Below are 10,028 nucleotides of genomic sequence, written 5' to 3'. Positions count from 1 at the left end.
TAGATATCATTGAATGAAATATTTCCCTTAAGTTGGAGTTCCCTGGGGGAAAGGAGCTCCAGGGATCTGACTGAAATGCTCTCTGATGCTTCTCAGGCTCCTGCTTGCTGGTGCCGTCTTTCAACATGATGCTTTCAACAGCACAGCCTCATGCTCCCTGCACGGCGTGCCTTCTCTGCTTCCAGGTTGATCCAGTGAGCTGCCCTTTGTGCTCGCCGTGGCCAGGTTGTGCTGCTTCTCTGGCCTCTGGCCTTCTTGGGTCTTTTGCCCACACCCTGATCTGATAGTCCATGTCCTCCACTGGACTCCTGGTGCACAGTCCCAATTCTCTTAGGGTTTGCCTCTATTTGTGTTTTTTTTTTTTTTAAACTACAAGTTTGAAAATAGAGTTGTAAACCTGGATGAGAAGCAGGGAGTGCATTTGAGGACACTTAAATAAACCAGGCTAGAGAGTTAAAGGATTTCTTCAAGGCTGGGGATGAGAATCGCTTTTGATTAATTTAATGAACATGAGGCAGAGGAGCCAGCATTAAGACAAAAAATAATCCACAAATTCCCAAAGTTAGCATTTGTCAACAGGTTAATAAGAATCCCTTAAAATTCTAATCACTTTCAGCATTTATGCTGCTTTTCAGGTTCAAAGAAACAAAAATACAAAGAACCAGAATTGCCTCTCAGGTAGGACAATGATGTCTAATGCTTCCATTTCCCTCACTGTTCTGTTTCCATTTCATTCTGAGATCCTGCTAAACTCAGGAGGTTGCCTTTGGGTTTTTGACCCTGCAGGGGATGATTTAAATCTAAATAATAATAAAAAGCCACTGCTTTTATTGAACTTTTATTTCATAAGTTGATAGAAACATTTCATATACACATTAGGTTTTTGTAACTCAATCTTGGAACTTGCTGATTCCCCGAGGGGCCGTTTGGCTATTTGGGAGTTCCCTGGCATTTGCATTATTCCTCCAAGGCAGAACGGGAAAATGCTTTCAGTGGAGCTAGAATGGTCTTTTTATTTGAAAGAATTCACATTTAAGGTGAGACACACTCACAGCTGTGTGCGCACACACAGGCAGTCTCTTATATAGGCAATATCATAAAATTACAGAGTTTAAACATTAGAGGGCCTTAGAGATCATCTGTTCTAACACTGTCACATTACATATGAGGAAGTTTCTGCCCAGACAGGTTAAGTACCTCATCCAAGGTCACTGGCATCTAGTGGAAGAGACCAGACTACAATTTAGGTTCCGGGACGGCAGTCTAATTTTCTTTCTGTTACACCACATTGCCTCCCAAATAAGATAATGTATATGAAATCACTTTGAAAACTGGCATGTATTACGCAAGTATGGGGTGTGGAGAGACAGGGAATGATAATGAGCTTGCTTTCTTCAGGGGTGAGCATGACTTGCTCAGGTCTGTTTCTAAATAAAGTATTTTCATGTTACATGAATCATGAACCTGAGTTCTAATTAGGTTCCCAGCGATAGCCTCCAGAAAATGAGCACCAACGGGGTCAAACTAAAATGCATTCTTCATTCAAGCACATCCTGCCTTCCGTATTTGAAGGTCTGCATCCATGGATTCAACCAACCGTGGACAGAAAATATTAAATGAAAATTGAGTCTGTGCTGAACATATGCATGCATTTTTCCTTGTCTCTAAGCAATACAGTATAATAACTATTTACATTGCATTAGATATTAAAAGTAATCTAGAGATGATTTAAAGTGTATGGGAGGATATGTACATGTTATATGCAGATACCAAGCCACTTTAAATAAGGGACTTAAGCATCCACTGGTTTTGGTATCCACTAGCAGTCCTGCAACCTCATTTCCTGCAAATCCCAGGTGTGACTCTGTATTTCATCTTTGTTTCCTTCCTTCTCACCCTCTGTCCAGCTCCCTCTAGTGCCCACCGTTAGGTTATTACATGTATGCCACCAGAAACGCTGCATACATACGATATAAAATATTCACACTATTTTATTTGATTAGAAATATTTGACTTGTTTCTTGACATCAGCAGCTGTAATTAAGAGCAAGTAGAATGTTTTTCATACCAACAAGAATAACTAGATAATATAAAGACATGGATATTGTTAGTTTTGTGATTGGAATGATAACATTAGAAGTTTTATTATTTAATTGCTTTTAGTGGATTTGAATCACATAAATGTACTTACAAGTAACTGAAAGCTTTAATTACAAAATATACTTTTTAGAGGTGGAAGATCTACTAATTTAACTTACACATGATTCATCAAAATAATTATTACTTTTTCTTAGACTACCATCAATTACTATTATTGCAAATTACTGGAGGAATTAAATTTTTATTTAGGTACATCATTAGATTAATTTAGTAACTCATATAGTACTTTTGAATAATTTCAAATGATTCCTGTGTTGTCCTCTCTGATGTATGGGGTCAGTCTTCAGCCATTTTCATCTCTATGTTTCCTTAAAAGAAACATGTTCAACTTTTCAATATTCTAACCAAGGTCCTTGCTAATGTGTAAAATATTGGCAAGGACACCCACAGATCACTGGCAGGAGTTTCTTTGGTAGTCTTTCCTAAATGGTCTGGATTGAGTAAAACAAATAGATTGCTAACAAGGTCTATAAACTCTGGACACCATTTCTAGCCCTTAAAAAATCCATTCAAATGTCTGAGTGATATTTATAAGTAGAGGCTTCCACCATGCTCCAGGCTCTTCTCAGTCTATGACGAGCAGGTCTGTGCACAGTGAGGAGCCGGGACTGTGTGGTTTTCTCCTACTTCCTGAACTATTCACCTGTCCTTCCATTTCCTTACCTGTCTAGAGACACACTGCACCACACACAGGCACACACACGTTCTGAAGGCTGAAAGGTGGGAAGACAGAGCACCCCGTCTTAGCGGAGGAAATGGGTGGGCTGGGGATGGCCATGCTGGCTGGTAACTGTGCTGCTTAGCAGGAGAGAGTTCTCTACAGACAGACTCCGCTCACTTCTCTTTAAGAAAAACTGTCAAAATAACAGGTTGAAAATTAAACTGAAAACAAAAATGTTTCTTTTAAATGTAAAGTAAACCCCATTTTAACGGTCTGTGTTTCAAAGACATAAATTGCAGGGAACTCTTTATTGCCAGGTAAATGGAATGACCAGATGCACGATGTCAGAGTGGACCTTATCAGAGAGGCTTTGGGATGGGGGTCATGGTGCTTCTGCATGGGCGATCCAGGTGGTGATTCTCTCTTGCTGCCCTCACCTTTCCTTCTTCTGGGGACAGATCCCCTCAACACACACCAGCCCTAGGGTTGGGTTGAGGGACAGATATAGCAGAGTTTTCTTATGCAGTGTTTCATCACTGTGACCAAAATAATGGATGTGAACAATGTAAAGGAGGAAAATTTTATTTTGGACTCACAATTTCAGAGGTTGAGTCTGTGGTCAGCACCACCATTGCTCTGGGCCTGAGATGAGGCAGAATGCATGGTGAAACGGCATGGCAGAGGGAAGCTGCTCAGGTCATGGCAGCTGGGAAGAAGAGAGAAAGTGAGAGCAAGAGAGAGTGTGCATGTATGAGCCAGGGACAAGATACGATCCCCAAGGGCACAAGTCCAGTGACCTACTTCCTCCTGCCATGCCTACCTGCCTGCAGTTACTACCCAGCAGTTCATTTAAATTATTAACCTATACAATGAGGTTATAACTCTTATAATCCAATATTTTTACCACTTAACATTCCTGCATTGCCTAACACATGAGATTTTGGGGGGCCACATCATATCCAAACCAAAATGCAGGGCATCCAGAATCCTCTGAGATTGTTCCTTCTTCATGAGATGGAAGGGTGAAATCCACAACATCTGTGGAACCAGTTTGGGGGGGATATCTGGGGAAGCAGGCCCACCACAGAGTGAAGCAAGGATGGCTAAGAATATTCTGATGTCCCTAAGGCCAGTTGCACCTATACACTTTGTGGAGACTTAGGATTCTCTCTCCATTTTGATGTAAGTTGGAATTGAGATTTTGTTACTTGCAGTTGAAAGAGCCTTCCACACAGACATGACTCCAGGGTTTGGGTTGGAAGATGCATTTGTGGTTACAAATAAAGAAACTCCATCTTCAGTGAGTCTGAGGACAAAAGCAGTGCCTTGGCTCATGGGACAAGAAGGTCTGGAAGAGACTCCCCTGCCTCCAGCACGCAGCCATCATCTTCAGGATTCCATTCTTCTCTGACCCGGCTTCATCTTCTCTAGTCTTGACCTTATTCTGGGGGGGAGGGGGGGTGCTTTCTGTGTGTATTGCTCTGTGTGCATGAAGTCCTTAGTTCTCACAATGCCCAAGGAAAATGACCCTCCATATCACCTCCAAAGTGGACCAATTCTCATGTCCAGAGGCCTGGACACTTCACTCGGTGACCCAGAGGCTGAGCTACTTCCTAAGTGCATGCACAGGATTGTTACCAGAGCCCTGGAAGGAGGATGACCTCCTTCTCTATTTAGGAGAACAAGATAGGGCTACACAGAAGGTGGAGGGATATGGCTGTGTCAGATGGAGCACAGGAGACGAGGAACAGCAGATGCAGATGAGGCAACAGGTATGGTGGGAAGGTAACGTTCAGGCACCCAGCCCAGCAGAGGGGAAGTCCTTTGGCTCCACCTCAGGAGGTCTGGGATGTCTGCTGTACCCTCATGAAAACCCCAAAGCAGTGCCCATTGGAGCTGGAGAACAATCTCCTGGGAGGGACAACAGGGCTGTCTGACAGGGTTGGTAAAGAGAAGAGGCAGATGGCACCAGGTGACACTCTACACACCAGGGGCACATGGATTTTGTTTCTCTCTTTTGTTTAATTGACAGAGTCTGACCAGTGTGAGGAGGGAGGGAGGGCCTGAGGAGTCCTAGACACCCTTGCTGGGAGCCTAGGAGCCTTTCTTCAAGGCACAGGTGTGGGACTTACTGGCTTAAGTGGGTCAGGTGAAAAAAAAAAAAAAAAAAAAAAAAGGAAAAACAATGGCTGTTGATTAATGCTGATGGGCTGAGCACACTCTGCTTACCCTCACTGCTCAGCATGGGATGTGTTAGTTCATTTCGGGAAATCTAATTACTGAAATTCCTAGCCTGTCGCTCTCATCCCTGGGATGCCAGCATTGGAAGCATGAGGGAAACATCTTGGGGATCCCTGGTGTCGCTTTAAACTCTCTCCTCTCAGTGCACGATGTCCACAGAATTGAGTTGAAGATGCCTGGCTTCAGAAGACAGCTGTGATTCTTTTGGGGGCAAAGTAGATAATCTCATCTCTTTCAGATGAAGGATTTTGCCCCTGGCAAGACCCCCAAACAGAAAGGGATTTAGAGACTGGTCTAGTTAGCTGCAAAAGTCCTTTGCAGGACCATAAATCCATCCCAGCTGAGAAAACTGTTTACTTATAGAGCCAAACCAAGCAAGTCGGGCCTTAATAGACCAGAGCTGGTTGGCTGCTTCCATTCCTGAATTTGGTTCTGTCCTCAAAATACTGATTTAAGGCACTTTTAATTTCCCAAACTCCTCTCAAACCTGGGTGAGGCGGTAGCATAACTTCAGCTTTAAACAGGAAAGACCAAGGGAACAGGGAGTGCTGGGGTGGAGGGAGGGCCAGTCAGGAGATTTAGTTCAGGATCCGGATACCATCTTCTTGCATGGGTGTGGGGGTGCTCCAGGGTACATAAAGTGTCCCTGGGACTTCAGTGATGGAGACCTGCATTCAACTGGCACCCACTGCAGATGTCAATGGAGTAGAAGAAATGTTCTTGCTCTTCTGGGGCATATAGTTAGGCAAAAATGAACAACAAACCACAACAAAGCTACCTAGAAATGTTCCTATTCACTGGGATAAGAGCAGCTTTAATAAGTTGTGGGTCTTTTTTTTTTTTTTTTTTTTTTGGTACCAGGGATTGAACGCAGGGGTACTCCACCACTGAGCCACATCCCCAGCCCTATTATTCAGAAACAGGGTCTCACTGAATTGTTTAGCACCTCACTTTTGCTGAGGCTGGCTTTGAACTTGCAATCCTCTTGCCTCAGCCTCCCGAGCCGCTGGGATTATGGGGATGCCTGGCAAGAACAGCTTGAAATTGATGCAGTCTAGCCAAAGACTCAGAGTGGGTTGGAACCCACGGATGCAACACAGGAAAGGCTGATCTGGAGTAGTCCTCTGGAGAGTGAGGAAGGAGCTTGACAGGTTTTAAAGATGGAAAGAAGCTGGAGATATAGCTCAGTGGCAGAGCACGAGACCCTGGGTTTGATGCCCAACAAAGCAGAAAAAAAAAAAAAAAAAAAAGGAAAGAGAAAAATTGGCTAATAAATCACTTGGTACCCACTGACAGCCCACTCTGGGTAAAACCTGCAGGAAGGATGAGAGAGGAAGATGTTGAAGCTAGAATGTCCCTATCATTCCAGCCACCCTTCCCCCAGACCCAACCGAGGCCACAACTGTTAGGGGTTCAGGCTGAGACTTGAGTGAAATCTACACTGGAACCAATCGCAGGGTCTAAACAGGGAAGACGGGGGTGGATGAGCCCACTCAATGAGCATGTCTCTGAGGGGCAGTGACCCTGAACACTGCTCCTGTCTCCCTGGGCTCCTGGCTTCATTTCTGACTGGGCAGAGGCAGTGCCCAGGTAAGTGAATTCCTCAGGAGGAGCTATGGGGGCCAGCAGGGGTGCGCAGCCTTGGGGTCTTGGTGTCTTGGCCCCTCTGCAGGATAAAACCAGACAAAGCCCGGAGACCCTGCCAGGAAATTGGTTGGCAGTTGGAGCCACCAAGCTTCGGGGAGCTCATGTGAATGCTGAGCAACGGTTGGCATTAAACATCACATAATCGGGTGCATCTCCTTCTCTGTGGCATCGAGTTGCCAACAATCCCTTGCCACTCCGGAAAAGACACCGCGGAACTCTAGCATGTTCTAAGAGGTAATGAAGATTGTGCCTCAGAGGGTTGCCTCCTAAGTTACGGGCTGTCATTTGAATTATATTGCACGTTGGGCATTAGGTTTAGCAGGTGATCCAAATTATGCATTAATCTAACCCACAGAGAGTAAGATAGAAGATCAAATAAAAAGCCTTCTCTCAAGAAAGACTCCCGACACAAAACTACTAAGTTTCATATTAAGTCATTAAGCTGGTAGCCATGACTTATCTTAAAAATAAAATAAAGAAATCTCTTCAAATGTGTGTTGTCTATATTTGTTACTATTGTCACCACCATCATCCCAGCTGTCAATCAATTCAGAAAGTAGGAATGTAAGTGATTTAGGTCGTTTCTAAACTCTCCCTAGAGGACAATTGCTCCTTCCAGCAAGTTCTCTCAGTGTTTGCTAGGCTTGTTTTTCAAAGGATCCTGACATGACGTCCTACTACTTCCTCTGGGAAAGACTGTTCCACAGCTAGATCTTATCATGAGGACAAGTTTCCCCTTGATATTCTTCCCCCACTTTCATTTCTAAATGTCATCCTAGCAATCATTAATCACAGTGAATAAGAAGTTATAATTAATAGAGGCCCAAATCGTTCAAGTGGAAGATTACTCTTTTGAATTCTTGTATTTTTCTTGGAAGATGTCCTCGAGTTAATTATTTAGTATTTGGAACTTTTCTTTTCGAACCACACTCTTGTTTCTGAAATGAACAAATTGATCACAGTAACATGGGGGATGACGGGATTATGAATAATGTATGTAGGAGATAGATGTTAAAAATAAAAATAAGATTGGGGACTTTGCTGCTCCCCCTGCTGGCTTTTGAGAAAGGGAAGAGATAAGCTGCCTGGACTCAGAGTGGTGCATATGGTAAGGAGGCTCTAGGGGTACCAGTGAATACACAGCCAAGGGGTGGCCATGGTCAGGTCCTTTAGATGCAGGGCTGGGCTGGGCTGATCTGAGAGTGAAGGACCAAGGAGGGCCAGTGGGAGAGGAGAAGAGATAGGCTCCAAGCACACAGGCAGTTTGATTGTTGCAGGGTCCCCAAAACCTACCACTTAGTGCACTAAGGAATTATCCTTTGGGCGGAGCGATCCTGCATCCCCACATTGGAAACACTGGACGTTTCAAACAAAGGCAGCCGGTGGAATACCAGACATGGGAGAGCGCAGATTAGAAGTGTGACTGTAGCATCTCTGGATGTGCAATGGAGTTGGGAGGAAGAGAGGGTGGAAGTGTCTAGAGTCCTCTTCCTGGTCTCTGACCTGCTGGCGTTGCCTGGGAAACTCGGACAGCTTTCTTCCTGTTGGTGTTAGGATCATGTTCCCAGGTATGATTCAGATTTATACCCTGTGTTCTCTTGTCGGGCTTATTGGTGCCACTTGTTTTAAAAAGGATATCACTGTATTTATTCTCCAGGCTCAGCAACTGCTGGGGCTACAAGGCCCCAGGGAGGAGTCCTGTTATTCTGCTGAGCTCTGTGTGGTTGGTGACATCTCTTTGGCATTGGGTTACAATGCCTGGACCACATTGCTGCTGATCTCAATTTACCCTGCTGGTCCTGGGAAAACCCTGAATTCAGGGTTCTCCAATTGCAACGGGAATCTGTGAGGGAGAAACCCAGAGGCTCCAGCATCTGGTGTGGAAGTCCTGAGCTATGCAGGGGTGGGGATGAAACGGCAGAGCTTAAGTCCATGGCTGAGGATTCACTCACCCACTCAGTCCCTAATCAGGCATTAACGTAATTAGAAATTAGCTTCTGTAATGGCAAAGTGAGCCCAAGTGACTTTTAAGATTGATATGTATATGTTCTGGTGCTGGGGATTGAACCCAGGGCCACATGCTTGCTAGGCAAGCTCTCTATCATTGAACTATACCCCTGGGCCCCATGTGACTTTTAAGAAAAACTCTTTCACAGCCCTGAATTTTTCCAAATTGTGGTTATTGACAAAAATGGTCCAAATTTCTCCCTTCCCTATATCCACTTTATTTTAATCATGGCTTTGCAGTTTTCACAGTAGAAGAGAAGGAATCTCTTTCTCTTGCCCTTGAGTCTAGGCTGGAGTTCTGGCCGACAGCATGGGGCGGGAGTCATGGTGTGCCAATTTGGAGTCTGTGTCTCCAGAGGCAATGGGCACTTCTGTCACCCTTTTAGAACCCCAGCATCCTAAGGACAAGTCTGGTGCCTGTTGGGAGAATAAAGGCCATCTGGAGGAGAGCCAATCACCCTAGCTTGAGACAGTAAAGATTATTTTACAACCTGTTGACCCCCAACATGCAGCCTGCTGACTGCAGATATATGAGAGAGCCCAGCTGAGACCAGGAGATGTCCTGGATGACCCAGCAATCAACGCTTACTGTTTCAAGTCACTACATTTGGGATGGGTTGTTAGGCAGCAATAGTGCTCGCTCTCTCTCTCTCTCTCTCTCTCTCTCACACACACACACACACACACACGTCAGGAATATACATATAGTACTTCAGTTGGAACAGAACTTCCCACCCAGCATACCAAATGCACTCATAGCAATGGATAGACAAGGCCAAGCCACCAAGCCTGGAAGAATTTGTTGTTCCTAGGAATTGCAAGACAGTCCATTAGTCAGGGTCATGGGAGGTAAAGAAGGTTATGGTGTAATTCCAGAGGAAACACCCATACGAGACAGCTGAGATGGGGCTGTTTCCACCTGTGGCCACACTGTTAGCAGTGGGGGAAGAAAGAGTTGCTTTGATAACCAGCACACCTTCATCATGCTACCTGAGCTCAAGGTGGCAAGGACTCGAAGCCTATTCGTCCACAGCAGGACTAGGGTGAGGGTGAGGCAGGCCAGAGGGCCTATCCACATCAAGCAAGGTAGACCCGATTTTGCCTCAAGGGGTTCCCAGATGGACTGGCTAGCTGAACACTCACCTGTATTAAAGGTAATGAAGACTCTAAGAAGAGCACAACACATTCTCGGTAGTTCAGAGTAAGGAGAGACCACTTTGGCTGGCAGTCGCCGGAGAAAGCCATATAGAAGCGGGAGCATCTATCTGGGCTTGGAGAGGAGAAAATGCAATTATCCCTCATGACCTTATCA

This window comes from Sciurus vulgaris, assembly GCF_902686455.1.
Source record: "Sciurus vulgaris genome assembly, chromosome: 2".
Lineage (NCBI taxonomy): Eukaryota > Metazoa > Chordata > Mammalia > Rodentia > Sciuridae > Sciurus > Sciurus vulgaris.
The sequence above is the reverse complement of the archived record's forward strand: the minus strand, read 5'-3'. Positions refer to the sequence as shown.